Below are 23887 nucleotides of genomic sequence, written 5' to 3' on the forward strand. Positions count from 1 at the left end.
ATATTCTTCCTCCACTGACCTTTCTGGTCACAAGCAACAGAGACGATTAAAATACTCTGCTCTTCATACAAAGACCGTCCACCGCACCCCCTGAGGCTCCCCGGTGTTGTCATCAGTGATGCTAATGGGTTTGCCTTGATCTTTACTTCACTGCCTCTTGAGAATAACAACGTGCATTTATGAGACTGTTGCCTAGATGAGAAGAAGTCTGGCAGGGGCTCGTAAGTGCTGGATCTCTCTTATGTGTCTCTTATGAGAGACGTTTTTATGTAAGATATCCAATTTCAATCTCACGACTACCCACAAAGTTGGTGCTGATATGCCCATCCTAAGGACGAGAAAGTTGAGACATCATTGCTCTGTGCCTCCTGGCAGACAAGGTGTAAAAAAATTCCAATTCAATACAGACTTCTTAAGATTACAGCATAGGAAATACAGTCATTCCTAAGAGTAAACAAAGGTAACCCTATTGCTAAATTCTTACCTATCAGAGATGGTGCATACCTTGGTGACCAAAGCCTTTAAAAAATAAATGCTGCAGTGTTATACTCGCCAAGGTGTGGTGTTCAGAGAAAATGCCCTTCAAAAAAACGGGTGGGGGAGAGTTTCTATGATCAAGAAATTTGGGAAATGTTGGGTTAAATTAAGTCACATAGACTAGATTGCAGACCTTCTCAGAGACTCTACTATCGGAATATGCATTGTGAAACCCCAAGATGGGTAGAGTATAAATCTTTTTTTGTGGGACACCTATTAGCGTTTTAAAGAGCTGGTGTTTGTGACACACACCGCCAGAATGAACTTCATAACAGCCATTATTTTTTGGTTTACTTTTTTTGTATGTAAAAGACACGTGGTAAACTCAGAGTATGCAAAGGTATTCAGTGAAAAGGTCTGTCTGTCTGCCTTTAATCACTGTCTCTGAGATTCTCTCTTGAGAGACAAGCATTGATTTCAAGATGTGCAATCATGTTTGTATGTGTGTAAGCGCATACGTGTGTGTGTGTGTATTTCAATTTTGAGCACACTATATATGTTGTTCTGCACATTATTTTTTTACTTAATATATATTAGAAGTCATTCCATATCAGTACTTATAAAGCTGTGTCATTTCTTCTAATATCCACATGCTATTCTATTGTATGGATGTATCATAATCCGTTTAACCAGTACCCTATTGATTTAGAATATTTCTAACCTTTTCCTACAGTGAACAGTGCTGCGGTGGGTACCCTTGTACATCTGTCTTTGTCATCATGGTGTTTCTTGTATCAGCCTTTGATAAAAGCCAGGGGTGTAAAGATAAAATATGATTCTCTGAAGTCAAGAATAACCCAGGTTCATAGCCTTCTGATGGTCTGGCTTGATCCAGAGATATTTCGATAATTTAGAGAATTTAGAGAACTATAGATCCAAGTCCTAAAACTATATTATCAGAACTTGTTTAAAATAGTGGGAATATGTATAGATTATCTTTCAGAGATAAGAAAAATTAGTTTGTGACAAATCATATTTCTCTTAGGAAATAAAGAGGTTTGGAGTTGATACAGTAATTGTACGTGTGTTCCAACTCATGGCAAAATGAAACTCAAGGCATGAAATCTTTAAAACAGGGATTTCCCATGTGGATAACCTTTGATTCTTAATTCAAAATTCAAAGCAGACTGCTTTATTTACCCTGCTTCAGGAGCAATGGTTTTGCTTCCTCACTATCTTGTACTGCATTTGATTTCTGCCAAATAGCGTTTGACTGACTCATAGACTTTAAAGATTGTTTTCTCTCTTCAGCATATTTCTCCCTTTTCTCTTTTGTGAACAAAGTAGAAAAATAATATAAGGTAACTTTATGTAACAAGAAATAAAACCTTTCTTTTTTTTAAAAAAATTTATTTATTTATTTATATTTATTTTTGGCTGTGTTGGGTCTTCGTTTCTGTGCGAGGGCTTTCTCCAGTTTGTGGCGAGCGGGGGCCACTCTTCATCGCGGTGTGCGAGCCTCTCACCATCACGGCCTCTCCCGTTGCTGAGCACAGGCTCCAGACGCGCAGGCTCAGTAGTTGTGGCTCACGGGCCCAGCTGCTCCGCGGCATGTGGGATCTTTCCAGACCAGGGCTCGAACCCATGTCCCCTGCATTGGCAGGCAGATTCTTAACCACTGCGCCACCAGGGAAGCCCAAAACCTTTCTTTTTGAAACAGATGTTGTTGTCTAGTTGGAATTCAACTATAGAACTTGATAGAAGTCCTTCCATATTTTGTTAAACAATTTTTTTGATAATGTCTCTCTTATTGTTTTTAATCAATCTGATTAAGAGGGTTCAATCTCAGAGCAGGCTGGGCAAGTTTCCTTGAGGCCAAATTACTATTGGGACATCAGGTAATTTAAGTGTATTTTCACTGTCTGGTCCTTCTTTGGGAGACTGCCTAAGATGCTGTAGCCACCATCCATCATAAGGTGCCATCACTCTGGGCCAGGCACTTTGCATGCAGTGTCTCATCATTTATACAGTGTGTATAGTATCACTTGAACCTGTACTATTAGGTGGGAACTGCTCTTATCCCCATTTTATAGATAGAGAAACTGAGGCACAGGACAACCAAAAAACTCCCTCAAGGCCTCCCAGCTAGGATGTTATAGAGCTGGAATTTGAACCTATTGTTTTAAAATCTTGCCCAAATGAGAGTTGGGTTTATTCTCTAGAGTAGGTCTTGAATTCTTTTAAACTCAAAGACATGTAATCAACAATAAGAAAACGAAGATTTGTCACTGCTGTAACCTAGTTATGCCAGCAACATGTGAATGGTCTCCAGTGTTCACAGCTCCTGGCAATGGGGGGATTTGGTTTTCTACCTCTGAGCGGTCCTGGCTCCAGAGCTGGTGTGGCTCTCCAGGCCAGAGGATGGAACAAGCGTAATGACACGTGTGACTTTCTTGGAAGGAGATGCTCTGACCCTTTTATTACCTCCCCTGGGACACAAGTGATCACCTGCGATGATGTCTAGTCTTAACTCTTTGTCCTCACTTGAAGCCAACCAAATGGGCAGGTCTTCCACCATGTTCTTAAGGAAACGTTTGCCCGAATTTTCCCTTAGAAATTCTTACAAACATTAGCATTCGCTTCCTATGTTGTAATATGTAGAAATGGTGGTCGGGGACGCATGGAACCCAGTGTGACAACAAGTTTTCAGTTCCCCCTTTGTGTCAAGGGGCTGGAAGAGAGTCATTATGTGAAACCTGAGTATTAAGGCGTTTTCAGGTCATGAAGAGGAATTTGACCAGAGGAGTCCCAGAAATGCAGATCTTGAATTCTAATCCTGTGCTCTTAACCACTGCTGTGCTGTGGGCATCTGGCCATTTGCATTTGTCCTCTAGGGCATTATAAACCCATCTATACTGGCGGAAAATCTCAGAAACCTTATATAAAGGGAACTAACCCCTACTGAGTGGTTACCGGGTGCCAGGGACTGTTAGATGCTCTGTATCCTTACTAACAACCAGCTGCCCAAGCTCGCATGCTCAAACTAGGTCTTGGAAACTGTCACTTCTGCATGTGGTCATTCCACATGCTCTGCCGCCTCCCCAAACAGGCAAGATGTAGAAATCAGAGACAAAAGAGAGTCTTGATTGCCAGGTTCAGTTTCCTGCCAGGGCAGGATGTAATTGCAGGGCTGTCTAGAGCCTATGATAAGCTGATACTAAATTTGTTCTTGGCAGACTGTCTTGGGACGTGTGGGGGAAGGGTGGAGGAGGGGGAGGTGGGAGCTTAGGTGCAAGGATCCTTTTGTAATCTCTGGTCTCCTCTTGTTTGAGCATGAGAACACTTCCTGAATGCTGGTCTTAAATATTTAGTGGTCATTCAGATGTAAGACTAGTCTGCAAACGTTCATGCCAGAGACACGGATACAATGGTAAGGGTGGTTTTGCTGTATCCAGACTCCCTCTTCCTGTCTCTTGTGCATCTGGCCTGAGGCTTGTGTATCAGTGAGGTATTTGGATGTGACATCTCTCCTGGTGTAACACGTAAATTGCGAGGGGCTTCTGACATTTTTCTTACTGACTGTGCTGTTCACTAACACTGTCTTAGGTTAAAAAGGAATCGAGCATCATTTGAATGGATTCATTTTCCTAACTTTAGCTCTGTTTCTTTTCTTTTCTTTTGCAGAAGAGAAATAAATAGTTCAGGAGATGAAAAAAGGGCGCTTTTAAAAAATTTGACGATAGCTGATTTACAACATTGTGTTAGTTTCAGGTGTACAGCTTCAGATTCTTTTCCATTATAGGAAATTATGAGATATTGAATATAGTTTCCTGTGCTATACAGTAAATTCTTCTTGTTATGTTTATAAAATTGTAACATATGATAAAGGTGAAATTATCAAGAAAAGGATACATTGTTCAAAACTAGTGCTGGGAGAATTGACAAGCTGGGAAAAAATAGCATCTCCCCATACAACATATACCAAATTAATTCTTAATGGATTAAAGATTCAAATGTAAAAAAAATACATAAAAGCTGAAAGAAAAAAATGGTGCTTTTACACAAAGTTTCTTCAATTCTAAATAGGTGCCATTTTCTTTCTTTTGATTTTCTTATCTGAAAGAATATTAGATGGGGGTATACTCTTGCATTTATTTCTTTTCCTTTTTTTTCTGGTCTGCTGTCTCTCTCTCTCTCTCTGTCCCTTTCCCTCTCCTTCTTTCCTTCCCTTCCTCCTCCCTTTCTGTCCTTCTTTCTTTTTTAAATATTGAAGAGCTTGATGCTTTGCAACTAGCTACACAAAGGCAGCTCTAAATTGGAGAACTCCAGAATAAGCCCTGCTTCATTCACCTCTTTGTTTCCTGAGTGATGATCATCATTTTGTCAAGGGGGTCGCTAACTGGAGAATGCCTCAGTGAAAGGAAAAACTGAGTACAACACTGCCTGGCTTCCTGACACCTATTGTTTGAGCTCTGCTTTGCTTTTCCTTTCATTAGAAGGGCAAGCTGGCCTCTGTCATTTGCTTTTCTCCCTTTCGTCTCATTGGTCTTGCTTGAGATTAGTTTTCCTGAAACATATTTTCATCAAGCCAGTGCTGGCCCTTCAGATGAAGAGGAATCTATTTTCCTGAAATTAGTCTTTTATGGAGAGGTTTTCCGTGTAAAATGTTGTTGAGGAAATTCTTGCTGTTCTTTTTCTGGTGGGGTGAGGGTGAATGAGGGTGGTTTTGGAGAGGAATAAGGCTCTCTTTTTTTCCCCACCCTATTACAAGGGCTGAAGCAGGCAATCTTATCTTGTGCTCCATTCAACCTAAAAGTTGGTCGGCCAACAGCTCTTAATTATAGGCCTGGTGGGGTGGAGACAGTTGTGGCAGAGTTCTGGCCCTCAGGGAGTGTATGCTCTAGTGTGTAACACAGTAAAGCCATAAGCTGATACAAATGTGAATATGGAAATAAACCTAGTAGAAACGCATTCCGGAAACAAAACAATGAGTGGTAAGTAGTGACTATGGGCTGCTTGAGCTGCAGAAGTAGAAGGCTTCTCTTTTGCATTGACCAAAAGGTTGCAAAGAAGGCAGTCATGCAAAGGTCTGGGAGAAAAGTTTTCAGAGTAGAAGGAAGAAGCACCGTTGCAAATGCCTGAGACAGGAACAAGCCTGGCACGTTTGAGAGACAGGAGCATTTAAGCTCTTCTCAAAGATGACAGGAGCCAGTTTGTGCTGAACAGAATCAAGGCATTCCTGAGAAAGGGAAGAACTGGGGCAAAGGTCTTTATGAAAGGAGACTAAGAAGAATAGCAGGTGCTGTCTGGCTAGTGCTGAAAACTTCATGCAGTATATGGTGTGGATGTACGTTTTAAATAGCCTTAGTGAGATGTAACATCCCATGAGACGTGTTTATCCGTTTGAAATGTTACCTATTTAAAATATATAGTTCAATGGCTCTTAGTATGTTTACAGAGTTGGGCAACTATCACCATAATCTTACTTTAGAACATTTTCATCACCCCCCAGAAGAAATCCTGTACCCACTAGCAGTCCCTTCCCATTCTTCCAATCACCCCAGCCCTAGGCAACCACTCGTCTACTTCCTGTCTCTGCAGATTTGCTTATTCTGGACATTTCATATACATAGGATCATACGATATGTGGTCTTGTCTGATGGCCCTAGAATGTTTTTGAAGTTCTTCTATGTTATATAACACCATCAGTCTTTCATTCCTTTTAATTGCTAAATAATATTCCATTGTATCTGTCCATTCATCAGTTGATGAACATTTGGGCTGTTTCCACTTTTTGGCTCTTATGAATAATGCTGCTATGAAGATTTGTGTACAAGTTTTGGTGTAGACATTTGTTTTCATTTCTCTTGGGTAGTTACCTAGGAGTAGCATTTCTGGGTCGTATGGCAACTCTCTGTTTAACATTTTGAGGAACTATTGAATTGTTTTCCATGGTGACTGCACGAGCAGTTTACACGAGCTATGTGTGAGGGTTACAATTTTTCCAAGTCCTTGCTAATACCTGTTATTGTCTGTCTTTTTGATTATAGCCATTCTAGTGGTTGTGAAGTGGTGTGTCATTGTGGTTTTGATCTGTTTCCCTAATGACTAATAATGTTGAAACATTTTCATATGTGCTTATTAGCCATTCATATGTTTTCTTTGGAGAAATGTCCGTTCAGATCTTTTGTCTATATTTTAGGTGAGCTACTTGCCTTTTTATTTTTCAGTTATAGAAGTTTTTTTAATATTCTGGAGGTAAGTTCCTTATTAGATATATGATTTGCAGATATTCCCACCAGACAGTGGGTTATCTTTTCGCTTTCTTGATGGTGTCCTTTGAGGCACAAAATTTTTTAGTTTTGATGAAGTCTAATTTATTAATCTCTTTTTTTGCTTGTGCTTTTGGTGTCATATGTAAGAAATACCAAGGTCACAAAGATTTCATAGTGTGTTTTTTCAAAGAGTTTTATAGTTTTAGCTCTTATATTTAGATCTGTGATACACTTTTGGTTATTTTTTATTTATGTTATGACGTAGGTGTCCAACTTCATTATTTTTCATGTACTTATCCAGGTGTCCTAGTACAATTTGTTGAAAAAAATATTCTTATTGAATTATGTTGGCTCCTTTGTAGAAAATCAATTTACCATGAACATTAGAGTTTATTTCTGGGCCCTAAGGAGGATGCATTTTTAATTAATGGCATCTTTCTAACATGGTGTGAAGGCTTCAGAGATCCAAGCTCCGGTTGGGTAGTAAAGCAGATGTCAGGTAAATTCTGGATTGAAGAGGCTTCATTTTCTCTGGTTATAAAGTGAATTTATGGATGACGATTCTTGTATTATTTCCTTATAGTACTGAAAAGATTCTTCAGGCAATTTTCAGACATTTAATAGGGCTTCATCTTAACCATCACTGACAGGGCAATATCTCTTCTAAAGTTCCCTTTTTCTTTCATTTCTTTTCCTTTCCCCTCCTTCCCTCCCTCCCTTCCTTCCTTCCTGCCTCTCTTCCTCTCTCTCTCTCTCTCTCTCCTTTCCCTTCCTTTCTTTAGTTCTTTCATTTCTTCCTTTAAAACATAACCTAGGTTGAAGAGATGAGATTTACAGTCATGATACAAGGGAACATTTAAATTAGGTGATGCATACAATGATGTGAATAGATTAGAATATATGGATATTTGAGATCATGTAATCACACAAACTCAGGCTAATGACTTCTGAATTCAGCAAAGTTTTTGAAGTAAATTGTAAGAAACATAAACATTGAGCACTCATCCTCCCAAGATTTATGCTTCTTCTTTCTTACACTTTTCCCTTGGGAAGTTTCTCCCTGGACCATCTTTTTTTTTTTTTTTTTTTAATATTTAAACAGCTTTTTCTTTTTTTTTTTTTTAAACTTTGAGTTTATTTATTTATTTATTTATGGCTGTGTTGGGTCTTCGTTTCTGTGCGAGGGCTTTCTCTAGTTGCGGCAAGTGGGGGCCACTCTTCATCGCGGTGCGCAGGCCTCTCATTATCGTGGCCTCTCTTGTTGCGGAGCACAGGCTCCAGACGCGCAGGCTCAGTAATTGTGACTCACGGGCCTAGTTGCTCCGCGGCATGTGGGATCTTCCCAGACCAGGGCTCGAACCCGTGTCCCCTGCATTGGCAGGCAGACTCTCAACCACTGCGCCACCAGGAAAGCCCCCTGGACCATCTTTATGTGACTAATGCTCCAAACTGCATCAGCATCCCTGGACAGTGTCCTAAACTCAGGCCCTAAATGTCCTACTGGATATTTTCACCAGGACACCTACTAGGTGTCAAAGGTCACAAACAGAAGAATTATTTTTGACATTTTAAAAGAGCATACACCTGTTTGGGAAAAGCATCTTATGAACTTGTTTGGAAAAAAGAACAGCTGCTCTAATCTACAGATCCTGGACTTCAGCTGCAACATTTTCAGCCTCCAGCCAACCCTGCTGCTTCAGACTGGCCCACACAATCCGAATTGGCTCTTGCCAACCTATCCTGTTCCTGTTTGTCCTGAATTCAGTGGTTTTGCATACTGACAGACACTCTCGGTTTGTCTCAAGTCTGAAGTCAAGGGGAGGTTCTGTCAGCAACCAAGGAACTCTGTTCAGTCTTAAATGGATAAATTATACCACCGACTAGATTGTCTCTAATTGTTGAATACATCGCACCCTTAAAAGTTGTCTGTCCATTTGTGTTTATATCAAATCTGAACTTAGGGCCAGTATATGCTTGCTCATTGTTTGAAATTTAAATATTAATGAAATAGTATATCCATAAGAAAATAAATAAAAGAGCAAACAATATATCAGTCCTGTGAATTTATCCATCGCCATGGGTCTGTCTCATCTACTAGATTTCCGTTCCTCTTGCCTCTACGTGATTCTCCTGAAGTAGTGCACTAAACTTCTGACCAGTCTCTTCCCCTGCCGTCTCTTTCTCTTCCAGATAGATTGGGTTCACTTTGTTGGAAAACCTCATTGATGACATCAGTCTCTAGAGCCCCAACTCTTCATTGCCTGTAGGATAAAACCTAAACTTCTTTGCTTAATATTCAAAATCCTTGTCCAATCTGTCTTTCACTTGCTTTCCAAGCCTTTTTTCTGACTTCCTCCGAGTTTTTCTTCTTCCAAGCCACGCTGTTCAGTGTTTCCTGAACAGACCTTGAGCCTTTCTGCTTTGGGGCTTCCTTTACCTTTTGCTGCCCATGTAGTATATCTGCCACTCTCCCTCCCTTCTCCTTATATAAATCTCCCTTTCTTTCAAGACTCAGTGTAAATCCTGTTTCTTCTGGTTACTCCCCAGTGAGTGACAGGTCCAAGTCGAGATCCTTAACGGCTTAGTTCCATGGTGGAGGTTGCAAACTGTCAATCCATGGGCCAAATTCAGTTTACAGATATGTTTTCTTTCATCCACATTGTGTGTTTTTTTTTTTTAATTTTTCAATTAGTGCCAACAGTTAAAAATCTGATATATCACATTTAAAGAATCAGATTTCCAGCCAACTTGGAAAAATTCAAAGCAGGGCTCTGTATTCCCAGGTAGTAGCTATGTGTGATTGCTCTCTTCTTTTTTTTTAAAATTTATTTATTTATTATTTTTGGCTGTGTTGGGTCTTTGTTGCTGTGTGCGGGTTTTCTGTAGTTGCAGCGAGCGGGAAGGCTACTCTTCGTTGCACTGCGCAGGCTTCTCATTGCGGTGGCTTCTCTTGTTGTGGAGCACGGGCTGTAGAGCACGCGGGCTTCAGTAGATGCGGCATGTGGGCTCAGTAGTTGTGACTCACGGGCTTAGATGCTCCGCAGTATGTGGGATCTTCCCGGACCAGGGCTTGAACCCGTGTCCCCTGCACGGGCAGGCGGATTCTTAACCACTGCGCCACCAGGGAAGCCCTGTGATTGCTCTCTTAAGCTGCCCCCATTTGGCCAAGATGTGTGTGTTTGCACAGCACCACTGAGCTATGCCTGGTACTGGATCTCCCCCATCACTCATGTATATTCCCCATCCAGCGCCTGTGAACATCTGCCTGGACAGTTAATTCTGTAAGGTCTTATGACTACCTCTTCTTGTTATCTTGAATGTTAATTAGATCATTAAATTAAAATACTCCTTCTATGCTACCTCCCATGAGAGCTCGTGTGTATAATGTACTAAATAAATGCCCTAAGGTGATTTTAACCTCCCCCTTCTTGCTCAAAATATGCCACCTCTTGCTTAAAAGGATTTCAGGTAGTATTTTTTTTTTCAGGTAGTATTTTTAAAAGACCTGTTCCATAAGGAAATAGAAGAGAAATTCAAATAAAGAACCAGACTAAAGAAACAGGAGCATGTAATAAAGGTGATTGTCAAGATTTCATATATAAAGGGAAAAGAAAGGTAAGATATATTTTATTTCAAGGAAAACCAAATCTGCAAGTCGAACCCAGGAAAGCCTCACTAATCAGTGTTCTGGTTACATTATTTATTTGTTGGCTGTAACTGGATTTTATTTTTAAATGACATTTTCTTTCAAATAAGGTAATCAATTCAGGCCTTTTGATAAGGTCATCATAATGGAAACTAAATCTTCTGTTTTATTTTGGTTGATTTTAAAAATAACTTCACGGGTCCACAGTTGGTTACCATTTACTGCTTTTATTTTTAGGATTTGGCCAAGAGATAGGTCACTGTTTTTCCACCAGCAGTTTTCAGGGTTTTGTGTCTTCTCCTCCTCATGAAGTTTCCCAGCATGAAACGTAGGGGGATGTCCCATTGGTGGCCAGTTCCCAAGACAGTCCCATATTTTCCAGTGTATTATCATTAACATGAAGGGAGGCAGTTCTCGAGTCCATTTTCTGCTTTCCATTAGTCAAACACTGCACCTTGGCACACTTCCCTTCTGTCAGGGACTCCATAGTATCTTTGTAGACTAAAGATTTTAAGAGGAAATATCTTTAGGACTCTAAGTTGTTGTAATCATTATTGTCACCAGTGTAAGCACTTTGTAAGGGAAAATGCTGCAATGAAGGAAAGAAGCAGCTCTGAAGACTCACTGTAAAATACGTGAAGCTCTGGAAAAGGTCTCAGAATACATCGGCACTCTTTCCCACATAAACTATTTGACTATTAACTCCCATATCGGCACGGGTTGGGAACATGGGGTCTTCTTTTGACCCAGGAATCTCACAGTCATACATGCTCAGTGACTAAAAGAGTATTTTCTGTCTCTGTGCTACATATGGTACCACCACTCCTGATATTTTTCTTTAAATTTGCTGCCTTTTTAAAACTCAAAAATAATTTTATAAGGTAACTTTACATGCCTACTATAAAACGAAGACCAATAATTCTAGCCCCAAATGGAAGGTTATTGGGATATTAAATGCAATGAAAACAGACCTTTGTTATTCAGTTTTACTGAGGTCCTCCTACCCACCAGAGGCTCTGCTTTTTCTCTGTACAACAGGGGATAGACTTGGTTTTAGGGAAGTGCTGAATATGTAATAGCACCAAACTGAGACTCTTTGAGGACTACTCAGAGGGATTGAAAGAGAAGCAAAAAGGGGTAACTTTTTACCCTGAAATGTAGTGTTATTGAGGGACCCCTCTGGGGATCCCGCGAGGTCATCTCAAGCAATAGCATAAGCCCACGCTTTGGCAATCCCTGCACCGATTCGGCAATTCCTGCCCCCTCCAACATACTTCAGAAGATGTTGGTGAAAGCTTTGATCCTTAAGTCAGAGGAGAATTGGTGTGAGCATCTAGAAAAACTTCCACTGTGAAATGTTTGCGTGAAACTTGCTTTTTTAAGAAAGATGTTACAGCAGTGCCCCGGCTCAGACTGGCTTAACTTTCCTATCTTGCTCCTTCATTTTTTCCCCCTCTGCCTCCCATCCTTCCCCTCTTCCTCCTCTCTTGCTTTCTCCCGCTTCTCCTTCCTCCTCGCTCTCACTCCTTATTTGTCATCTTCACAGGACCAGTCACCTGTGGGAGTGTGTTTTTTATCATTAAGTGCAGGGGCGGACACACTTCACGTGTCTCCAGGGTATGACCTGTAATTCCCAGTGTACTCATTTCTGTGATATTCTTAGCGCTGCAGAAAAGCTCTCAGCAACAATGCTTGCTTAGAGTATTTTTAAAGTGCTTTGTCTCACTGCAAGCTTTTACCCTTCATCCCCTAAGAAAGCAAACGAAAGTCTAAGGAACTTGAACTTGGGCATTGAACTACAGGCCCATAAGAACATTTTGGTATGAGCAAATCAAATGAATGTATGCTGAGTGATTTCTGAAACCCAGTTCATGATATTTCTCCCCAAAAGAATTTCAGCTTTTAAAAGAATTTGTTTTGTTTATTGAATTTTTTTGTGTCTTTGGCGTCACTTTATGGAAGTAGTTGGCATTAAAAAATCTAGTCAGTATTTGTGGGATTTTTCTGCTCAATCTTTTGGGAATTGCCCAAAAAAGCCCTATTTCCCTGGTTTCTGTAGGAGCAGTCATTTGATATACCAGTACCCTGTTCTCTGTTGAGGGTTGGTTTGTCCAGGGTCAGGGATCTGACTTCAACTGGGCCAACTGGAGCTCTTCCCTGGGATCCTTGAACTTGGGACCTTGAAGGTAGAGGTTTTCTCTATCTGGGGACTGAAATTGTAAAAGGTAAAGCTTGGGAGCTGCTGTGGCCAAGTTTTTCTCTGTATAAAAAAGGTCAGTGAACCAGAAGATTGAAGTTGAAATGCAGAGGGAAGGACTTCCCTGGTGGCACAGTTGTTAAGAATCTGCCTGCCAATGCAGGGGACACGGGTTCGAGACCTGGTCCGGGAAGATCCCACATGCCGCAGAGCAACTAAGCCCGTGCGCCACAACTACTGAGCCTGCGCTCTAGAGCCTGCAAGCCATAACTACTGAGCTCACGGCCACAACTGCTGAAGCCCGTGCTCCACAACAAGAGAAGCCACCGCAATGAGAAGCCCGCGCACTGCAAGGAGTACCCCTGCTCGCCACAATTAGGGAAAGCCCGCGCTCAGCAACGAAGACCCAATGCGGCCAAAAAAAAAAAAAGAAAAAGAAATGCAGAGGGAGAGTTAGACTTCTGATGGCATTTGAGCCCCTGATTATATCCTTCTTGAGACACAGCTTCCTCCCTGTCTTTCCTACTGCTTCCCTGATATGTAAAATCTCAGAATATACCTAAATTTCCTTTTTTGCTTCAGGTGTTTCACACTGGAGTTTATTCATCTGTAGCCACAAAAAAAAGGCCTAATAGGTGACAAGTGATCGTTACACAGTCTGAGTCTCATGCAGGAACCAACACTATTATGAGCAGAAAAAATAATATAGACCAGGAAATTATGGGCCAGGAAATTAATATACAATATCTCAGACTCCAGACCCTACGACAACACTATGGGGTAAGTAATAGCCTTTCCTCATTTTACAGACTGGGAAATTGACACTGAGAAGTTAAGAAGTATTCACAGAGTTACCCAGCCAGTAAGGGGCAGAACTGGACGTGAACCTATGATGGTCTGACTGCAGAGTTTATTTGTTTTACCAATTTTACCATTGTAACCTCCCAACTGATATTTCTTTGATTTTCTCTTACTTGTGTTAGTTGCCTTTTGTCAGAAAGGATCAACTGAAGACTCACTAAACTGATTAGCAACCTCTTCCAGGACTTTGGGACTTGTAAAGATGGAAGGAGCCCTACAGGTTAAGTTCTCCAAACCCTTGTTTTACAGATAAGGAACTGTGGCTCTGAGAGGCAAGGGTACATGCCCAAGGTCACATAGCTATTGTACGGCAGTCCCGTAACTTGAATTTGTCTCCTAACACCAACACATTTGTTTTTTCCTTCTAACACACCCTTTTGGTCTAGGCTTAAAAGCGACTTTCTCCACAAAGTCTCTAGATTGATGAATTGCTCTTGCTATACAGGCTTTCCTACCACCCTCTCTTTCTTTGTTCATATAGCATTTAATTCCTGTTTTAAGTGCTTGTTCAACCGTCAATCTACCCCATCAATTAGTAGCCTCTGTGAAGGCAGGAACCCTGTTTCTCTTGTTCATTATTGCCCCTCACGTGGCATATGCTTAATATGCTTAAATGGTGACTAGAATACATGAATAAAATAGCACAAGGATGTGCAACAGTGGTCTGGAGTTTAAGGCAGTTGAGCTATATAATATTGGAACATATATTCCAGTTGTAATTCTTTGGTTTTTGCCATGTTGAACATTTGCCATTGTTATCATACAGGTAGTATTTAAACTTATAGCTTTGGGGACAGAAATGCTCACAGAAGTACCGGGAACCACGTTTCTTCCTTTCTTCTTAACTTCGGTTTGCTAGAACAGGTTTCTGTCACTTGTACTTAGTAGCTCCTAGCAGGTACGTGAGCTAAGACCAGACTCAAGATGAGGAAGCAAGAGGACAGCAAGTAATTGAAACTGTTGGATAAATTACTGATGAGCTCTACCATCCTTTGGGCATTTGCATTTCAGAGACTCAAGTGAATCTCTAATTTTTGAATTGTGTAGGGGAGGTTGGAAAAGAAGGAGAAGAGAAGTTATGTGGTAGGATGGGAGAAGGCTAGGGAGAAAAGGTGGCCTAAGAGCTGAGGCTTGAAAGATCAATACTATTTTGCTGGGGGTGACAGGAGTAAGACCAGCCTTCTCTTATTGAACTTGATAGGCTGTCTCCCTCTTGACTAAACATTGTGTAGGATCACTCCTTCAAACCTCTTGCCTAAAGCTGATTTGTTTTATCCACTTAAATTTTCATGTTACATTCAGCAATGACAAAATTTCATAAATTACACTAGTTGTATTAAGCTCACTATTAAAAAACCCATGCTCATGCAGATGGATTATAAACCACCAGCTGAATTCTCAACAGACACAAAAACATAAGGATGTTGGAGAAATGGAAATATATGTGCTTAGATGACTCTAGGAAAGAAGACAGAGATGGCTGGAGAGGCAAATCAGGGTCAAAGGCAAGATGACTCGATGAAAGCCATGCCAGATGTGGGGGTTTGTGGAAGTGAATCATATGCCCTCCACGTTCAGAGTGAAGAGTGAGATGGAGATCAAGATAGGAGCTCTGCTGCTGATGAGGCCACATTGTGGGCTTGAAGCCAAAATGGTCTTTGTTATGATATTTTCCATCCCCATGTCTGGACTTTGGAGCCCAAACTTGGAAAGAGTTGACGTGGTAGAGTGGACACTTACCCACCAGTTGTAGAGAAGATTCCAACTTCTCACCCCTCACCCCTCATGCCTCCCCCCTGTGAAGACCAGGAGCAGGGCAGGTAGCATTGTGCAGGCTTGCTTTAGGGATGCAGTTTAGGAAGAGAAAAGGCCAAAGAAAGCAGACGCATATATTAATCATTGGTCTTCTCCCATTCCTGTTAGGTAAATTACTCCTGGAGAGAGGGTCCAAAGGTTTTTCCTCCAACCTTCATCTCTTTTAGGGAAGGTTCTTTTTCCTCTACTTAGAATCATAAGGGGTTAGTGAGTACTACCCCTCAAATGTGGAAGTTAGATCCCAAATTACTCTTACTTCTTGAGGGTAATATATGCGGAGGGAATTAGCTAAAAATACAATTCCCCAAAGACTCACTTCAAGGCTTGAAAATGCTAACAGAGCCACCAGGATGGATAAAACTCACGGTCCTTTGGAGCTCTCTACTCCTCATATACCCAGTATGGCAATCGCCATCTGATCCATGGCAAGCCCCTATGAGATGTTCTCTTAAAACTCGACTGATAATTTGAAGTAGAATTTGCAAGATAATGTCTTTCTATACAAAATCCTCTTCCAAGGAATAGAGACATTTGAAATGAAAAGTCAAACCAAACAATTTATCATCTCCATGCAAGCCCTTCATGAGCGTGCTCTGCAAAGAAATATGCGTCTTTGGCAAAACAACAGCCTTCCCTATTCATGTAGATACGATTTCCATAATGGACTGCATGGTGGTGCCTTCCTGATGTAATTGCAGAAGCCTCCTTGGCTGCACTGAGAAATTTTATTTGCTACCATAAATAATAAACTTGCTTTCTGCAAAAGTAACCTCTTTGGGGAATACAGGTCAGAAATATTCCCATCATCTTGGAGTCTTTAATGTGTTTTGCAGCTGAGTGTCTTGGGGTATATTTCACCAAACCTCTGAACTAGATTTTTTGATTCTGTCCCGTGGAGAACGGTGCTGTACCGCTATTAATCTGGAACATTCGCCGCATCACAGCAATTTGGTGAAATTATAATTGAAACATGGTACTTGACCCTGAGGGGACCATGGAGAAAGGGATTTGCTTTGGTGGCTCCTCATGCATCATTTAAAACCTGCTGCCGCTGAATCAAAGTCTGCTTCTTAACTCTGTAAACCTTTCATTGACAGCCATTTCAGCTGGGCTGCAGAATACTGTGCTTCTTGCCACCTCTGTCATTTTTCTCTATTTGTCTGTCTTTATTTTTCCATAAATTGGATTACCCTGACTAATAATAGGATTGTCAAAGAGAAGCTTGCTATGGGATTCTGGTGACTATCAAACAGAATATAATTAAACCATAGTTATGCAGCCTAATTGAGGAAAAGACATTTGGAATTAAGGGAAATCGGTGAAATTCAGTTGTTAATTTCATGTACACAAGGTAATAAACTGGGCTAATATGGGATTACTGACTGTTGGAATCCTTCTGAGATCTACCAAAAAAGGAGAGGTAAAAGGGATGTATCATTTTACCTATTTCTGAGTAAATAGGTTCAGTTCAATCTTTGGGAGAGTGCTGAAGAACATCCCTTTTCGAATCTTGTTTACATTCTCAAGTCTTTTTAATTAAAAATTGTCCGTTGAAACGAATCCAGTTAACCCTCCCTGCTATTTCCCTAGTGGAGACTGCTAGCTGTGCCCCCGTATTTATTTTTCCTTTTTCCTAGTAGAAATAGGACTGGACATAAGACCACCCAGAATAATAACCACATTTCTCAGCCTTCTGTTGCAGTTGGCTGTTACCTCCAGCCAATGAGCTGTGATGTGTGTGATTAATTTTTGGGTTGTACCCTTGCAGGCACTGGGTATCCACATTATCTCTGTCTCTCCCTGTTGGCTGGAGGGTGTATGTGCTGGTGGGAGGCAGAGCAGCTGGTGGAGATGAGAAGATGGAAGCTGCCTGAGGAGGATGCAGGTGAAACTTGGTCCTGATAATTGTAGAGCCACCTTAACCTGTCCAGGACCACCTCTGCAAACTCTTCTATGAGAAAGAAATGAACTTTTTTCTGGGTTAAGGGACTTGCTTTTAGGACACCTTTGTTAGATCATCCTAATCTGATTCCTCACTCTGGAATTTTGAACCCAAACTGTATAGGTCTGTATTGATGGCAAAATTGGGTGCTTTCAGCAGCAAATAGCAGATTCCTGGATTCACACAGGCTTAAACAGTGAAGCAGAATTTTAACTCTCAGAACAGCAAGTGCAGAGACGGGGCAAGCTTTCAGGTTGCTTGATTTAGCGGCTCAATCATATCATTCAGGGCTCAACTTCCTTCTCCCGGTCCTCTGCCATTCTTTTATTTTTTTTTAAATTTAATTTTATTGGAGTATAGTTGATTTATAATGATGTGTTAGTTTCAGGTGTACAGCAAAGTGATTCAGTTATACATATACATATATTTTTAAAATTCTTTTTTCATATAGGTTATCACAGAATATTGAGTAGAGTTCCCTTGCTATGTAGTAGGTCCTTGTTGGTAATCTATCTTTTATATAGTAGTGTGTGTATGTTCATTCCAAGCTCCTGATTTATCACCTCCCCAACCCCCCCCCCCCCCCGCACGTTTCCCCTTTGGTAACCATAAGTTTGTTTTCGATATCTCTTAAGTCTGTTTCTGTATTGTAAGTAAGTGCATTTATGTTTTTTAAAAATTAGATCCCACATGAGTGATATCATATGATATTTGTCTTAATCTGCCTGATTTACTTCACTTAATACGATAATCTCTAGGTCCATCCATGTTGCTGCAAATGGCATTATTTCATTCTTTTTTATGGCTGAGTAATATTCCACTGTATATATGTACCACATCTTCTGTATCCATTCCTCTGTCGACGGACATTTAGGTTGCTTCCATGTCCTGGCTATTGTAAATAGTGCTGCAGTGAACATTCCAGTGCATGTATCCTTTTGGATTATGGTTTTCTCCAGATATATGCCCAGGAGTGGGATTGCTGGATCAAATGGTAGCTCTATTTTTAGTTTTTTAAGGAACCTCCATGCTGTTCTCCTTAGTGGCTGCACCAATTTACATTCCCACCAACTGTGCAGGAGGGTTCCCTTTTGTCTACACCCTCTCCAGCGTTTATTGCCATACTTAATATTAGCTTCATCTTCAAGCCAGTGGCAAATGTTAATGTTCCAGTTCTGAGCATCACATCCAGGCCGGACAACATTCACAGGAGAAAGAGAGACCATTTTATTTGTGGCTGCTTCTTAGGAGAGCAGAAATGTTCCCAGAAGCAAAAAATTTCCCAGCAGTGTCCCCTTCATATTTTAACAGCTGATATTGAGGCACATTCCTGACCCCATTCCTGTTAGTTAGAATGGAACTAACCCTGGACCAAACAGGTCCACCGCAGGGGCTTGAGTGACATCTGCATCTCTGGCTGAGTAGGGGAAGATTTGAAAGAAAAGGAACAATCTTGGATGGACTCATTGAGGACAGGGATGATGGGTAGAACACCGACAGTGTCTACTACAAAAGGAAACACTATAAAAGGATCTGAAAAAAATATGAATGAAAAGGTATATGTTGGGGATTTGCTTCAAAATACCATGGGAGAGGAGAAATGGGTAGAGCACAGACAAAGCAAGGCTACCCATGAATTAATCATTGTTGGAGTTCATGGGGGTTCATTATACTTTTCTCTAAGCTTTTGCATCTGTTTGAAATTATCTGTGATTTAAAAACAAAAACCAAAACCTTAAAACAAATAAATAATCCAGGCAAAACAGGGGAAGAAAAAGTAGCAGGAGAAATTTGATCTGTTTTCATGTTATCAGTAATGGTAGCTAACATGGAACATTTGCTCTTTGCTAGGAGCAATATCTATCAGTTGAGGATGGTTTAGGCCAACAAGAGAATTTATTTACTGGTCTGACTGACATTTTCAGAGGTAGCTTCAGGCCCAGTTAAGCGCATCTTTTGGTTGTGCTTTCTTCCTCATTGGGGCTCTCTCTGGGCAGTTGCCTAACAGCTCCTGGCTGGCTCCCATTTCTTCAACACCCCAGAGGAAAGGGAACTCTCCTTTTAATTTTTAAAATTTCTATTTATTTTTTTATTGAAGTATAGTTGATATACAATGGTGTGTTAATTTCTGCTGTACAGCAAAGTGACTCAGTTATACATATATATATATACATTCTTTTTTTAATATTCTTTTCCATTATGGTTCATCCCAGGATATTGAATATAGTTCCCTGTGCTATACAGTAGGACCTTGCTGTTTATCCATTCTATATATAATAGTTTGCATCTGCTAACCCCAACCTCCCAATCTATCCCTCCCTCAACCCCCTCCCCCTTGGCAACCACAAGTCTGTTCTCTATGTCTGTGAGTCTGCTTCTGTTTCATAGATAGGTTCATTTGTGTCATATTTTAGATTCTACATATAAGTGATATCATATGGTATTTCTCTTTCTTACTTCACTTAATATGAAAATCTCTAGTTGCATCCATGTTGATGCAAATGGCATTATTTCATTCTTTTTTATGGCTGAGTAGTATTCCACTGTATATATATATACCACATCTTCTTTATCCATTCATCTGTTGATGGACGTTAGGTTGTTTCCATGTCTTGGCTATTGTGAAGGGAACTCTCCGTTTTATTAGTTGCAGCAGGAAGTCCCACACTGAGATCCCATTGATCCAGCATGGATTCTGTACCCGGATCTAAACCAGTGATGGCCAGGAGAATGTGATACTCAGAGGGACCAGTCCCGTTCTACCCCTGGAGCTGGGAGTAGTCTCCCGCCCTCTCAAACACCAGGGACTTAGAGAGGCTGATTCTTCTAAAGAGGATCCAGGGAGTGTGCCAAAGGAAGACGACGTGGATATTGGACAGGGAGAAGTGACAGATGACCATTGTGCTTATCTGATCTCATTTAGGCCTCATAAAAACTCTGGGCACATACTGTTGTTACCCCATTTTACAGGTGGAAAAACCGAGACTTAAGAGCTTAAGTGACTTGCCCATGAGCATGTAGGTGATGATGGTACAACTAGGATTCAAACACAGGAAGCTATTGGTGCCCTGGGCCTACCCTGGAGGTTGTCTGCAGACAGTTCTACACACACTGACAAGGCTCTTTGTGTTGTTCACCTGAGCACATTCATTCTCTAGCCACAGGAGTGGGGTCCTTCTAATTGTGGGACAGGCCACACACGCAGGAGGGTGAGTGAACATCTCCAGGGGTGACCCTCAACCAGCGAGGGGTGGGAACTGTGGAATAAAACTGTTGGTTCCCTGCCTCTCCTGAGGGCATGCTGACATGATCTCTTAGAGGGTTCCCAGGGAAATTGAGCCCCGCTTCTTCAGGGCCGTAACCTACTCACAAAGGTACTGTGGACTGGCTTCCTTCCTTTCCCTGCCTTGCTTCCTCGCTTCTCTACCTGTGCTTCCTAAGAGCATTTCCCCCAAAACTACTTGTCCCCAAATCCTTGCCTCAGGGCCTGCTTTTGAGGAAACCCAACCTAGAGACATCAGCCATCAGCAAAATACTGTAATGATTAATTGGGACAATATCATTAAAACCCTCAGAGCAGTGCCTGTCTCTTAGAAAGTGCAAAATGAATGGAACAGTCGTTTTGACTGTTTTCCCTCAAGGTCGCCCATGCAACCATGTAATTTATCACCCAGTTTGGACATTTTTGAGAATGAAAGGGGGCGCTATGTTAATTGCTCAGGGAATACAGGTGAAAACTAGGACTGTCTGTAGGAAACCAGGATGTGTTGTCACCCAACAGTCATGACTTTAGTAGAAAGGGAATTCTCCATACAAAGGAAATTCTACCCCAACACTATAAACGCCCGTAACTGTTTCATAATTTCATATTTTTATGTATTATCCTTTCTTAAGTGGAGGCTCACCTTATCGTAGCCCTTTAGGGCCTAGACAGAATAATATTAAACTTCTCATTTGTAAGTTAGCAGTGAAATTGTCACTTACAAAGAACTGACAAGGCATATCACACACAGAAGTGCTTTAGGTCTAAACGTAGTGAAAAGGGCTGTTCAAACTTCTCCTGGTAGAATAGAGAATGAATTTTGAGAGAGTAAAAACTTCAGATGTAGAAAGCTAATACCCAAGTGGTATGCATTTGAAAGAATATTAAGATCACTGTCTAAATAGTGTTGACTGAGAGGAGCCACTTCTCACAGTGAAAATAAATAGAGAATCAAAGCTCCAGTGAAGGCTGGAAGAAGCCTTATAGCGTCTAATCTGGTGGATCCCAAGTGCAGCCGCCTCTCCAGATCATCTGGAGGAGCTTTTGTAAATAAGCAGAAAATTGGTGCTTATCCAGGGAGGCCACACCTGGCCTAGAGCAGGGGTCAGCAAACCATGGCCCCCAGGGAAGCTGGCCAAATCCAGCCACTTCATTTGTGTACATTTCATCCTGGGCTGCTTTGATGACATAGTGGAAGACTTGAGCATGGCAGTTGCAACAGACATCATACAAGCTACAAAGTCTAAACTATTTCCTATCTGGCCCTTTATAGAAAAAATCTGCTGACTGCTGGCCTAGAGGAATCAGTATTTTAAAAAGCTTTCCCGCAGATTCTGGTGCACAGCCAGGTTTGGGAAGTACTGACGACAATTTGTGCCTTGCATTTATAAAAACATTAAGCTGAGAGGCCCAGAGAGGTGAAGTGACTTGCCCAAGGTTGCAAAGCCAAGACAAGTCTGAGAAACTTCTCCCTTTTTAACCCCCATCTTCCTCCTGCCACACCCTCCCTCCCCAGTGATGATCCTAGCTTCTGTTAGAAACCAGCCTCTTCACTGGACCACTGTGGGGCTCAGCTGGCAGCAATCAGCTCCCTGGCCAACAACATTTGATAATGAATAATACAGTGACTTGGCTTGGCATCTGGCACCCTAACTTTCCTGCATGCCAGAACGCCTTCGCTTTGTCATGGGCACCATCTGGATAGAAAACCATGTGGAATTTCCAGCAAATGGCATTTGATAGACATGTGCCACAGAAATCTCTTAAGTGAAAAGCTTGTCAAGAGTGAGAGGGGTTACACATCCCAAAAAAGAATCATTCATTCGTTGGTTCACTGATTCAGCAAACATTGATTGGGTGTTTCACTATAAGCCAAGCACAATGCCAGGCTCAGGGAGTTTAGTCTCTGTCTTTATGGTTACTATGGTTTGATGAAGGAGGCAAACAAACAATACGTAATAGATAACTAGTAAAAAATAGATAAGTAGATAGGCAATTGCAATTGCCACTTGCGACACAGACAAGACACCATACGACAGAAACACAAGAGGCAACAATTACAAAATGCCTGTTATACTCCAGGCACTTTTTTTACATGCTTTTATGTACTGACATTTAATGTTCACAGTAGTCCTGTGATGGTAGCTACTATAATAACCCCCATTTTACAGATGGGGAAACAGGTTGGTTAATTGGCTTGCCCAAGGTCACATGGCTAAGAAATGGTGAGGCCAGGATGTAAATATACACAGTCTAGCTTAAGAGTTATAAACCGTCATGCTTTATGCCCCTCAAAATGGACGCAGACCTAAGAAAGAGCCGTTTAAGCTGATCTGGTGTCTTTTGAGATGCCTGGAGCACACATAATGAATATATAATGAATGTATGAATGAATTAGTTAATGAAGGTATACATAGTATAGCTATGTACGTATATATTTTTTTTTAATTTTATTTATTTATTTATTTTTGGCTGTGTTGGGTCTTCGTTTCTGTGCGAGGGCTTTCTCTAGTTGTGGCAAGCAGGGGCCACTCTTCATCGCGGTGCGCGGGCCTCTCACTATCGCGGCCTCTCTTGTTGGGGAGCACAGGCTCCAGACGCGCAGGCTCAGTAGTTGTGGCTCACGGGCCTAGTTGCTCCGCGGCATGTGTGATCTTCCCAGACCAAGGCTCGAACCTGTGTCCCCTGCATTGGCAGGCAGATTCTCAACCACTGCGCCACCAGGGAAGCCCCAACGTACGTCTATCTTTAAGAATTCTATCTGGCGTAAAATGAACTGTTGTGAGTCCTGCATTACCCGTCCTCATTTTTTTTCCTTTCTGAGTGTTTGAGCTATTACCACCTATTTCAGCCAAAACATTGCTGCACTCTCATGTGAAAGGTGAAATGCGATAATTAGACAGAGCTCATTAAATCAGTTAAATGATCCTGAAGTAGAAACCAGAGAACCATGATTTACTAAAATGTTTCAAGTATTAGTATGCAGCGAGAATAAGAAGGCAAACTCTTACAAGACTGCTATAAGAAAAAAGCCCATCGATCATAAACACAGAAGCACCAAAGACATATTTATTGCCTTTTCTTAGCATAGAAAGCACCGTGCAAAAGTGCACGTGTTCAGAAAGAATTCAGCTGATTCACATTCTCAGGGAGTGTGTGTGCCCTAGAGGTTTGTAAGGATCAGATTCTTCTGAGGCTACTTGAGGGAATCAGCAGGCAGGCGCCCTTCAAACCAGTTTAAAGTGACATCTTTGTGAACCTGACGCTGTGGGTCTTTGAAACTAGTTAGAGTGCCTTTTGCCACCTGGTAGGAGAGCCACGCTCTCTGCTCTCCCCAGTCAAACAAGAAGAGAATCCACCAGGTGCAGTGTCTGACTGCAAGGGTGCTTTTCCAGGCCATGTTTAAATCTTA

General features: G+C 41.4%; 1 protein-coding gene across 1 annotated transcript in view; it reads left to right on the forward strand.

Moving 5' to 3' along the window:
- The window catches only part of FRMD4B (FERM domain containing 4B), a 347769-nt gene that overhangs the window by 61536 nt on the left and 262346 nt on the right, over positions 1-23887 (forward strand). The window contains exons 2-3 of the mRNA XM_082346172.1: positions 10240-10367; positions 13178-13375. The gene's annotated coding sequence lies outside the window, so the exon portion shown is untranslated. The remainder of the gene's footprint in view (positions 1-10239; positions 10368-13177; positions 13376-23887) is intronic.

The sequence above is a fragment of the Balaenoptera borealis genome, assembly GCF_965194805.1.
Source record: "Balaenoptera borealis genome assembly, chromosome: 12".
NCBI lineage: Eukaryota > Metazoa > Chordata > Mammalia > Artiodactyla > Balaenopteridae > Balaenoptera > Balaenoptera borealis.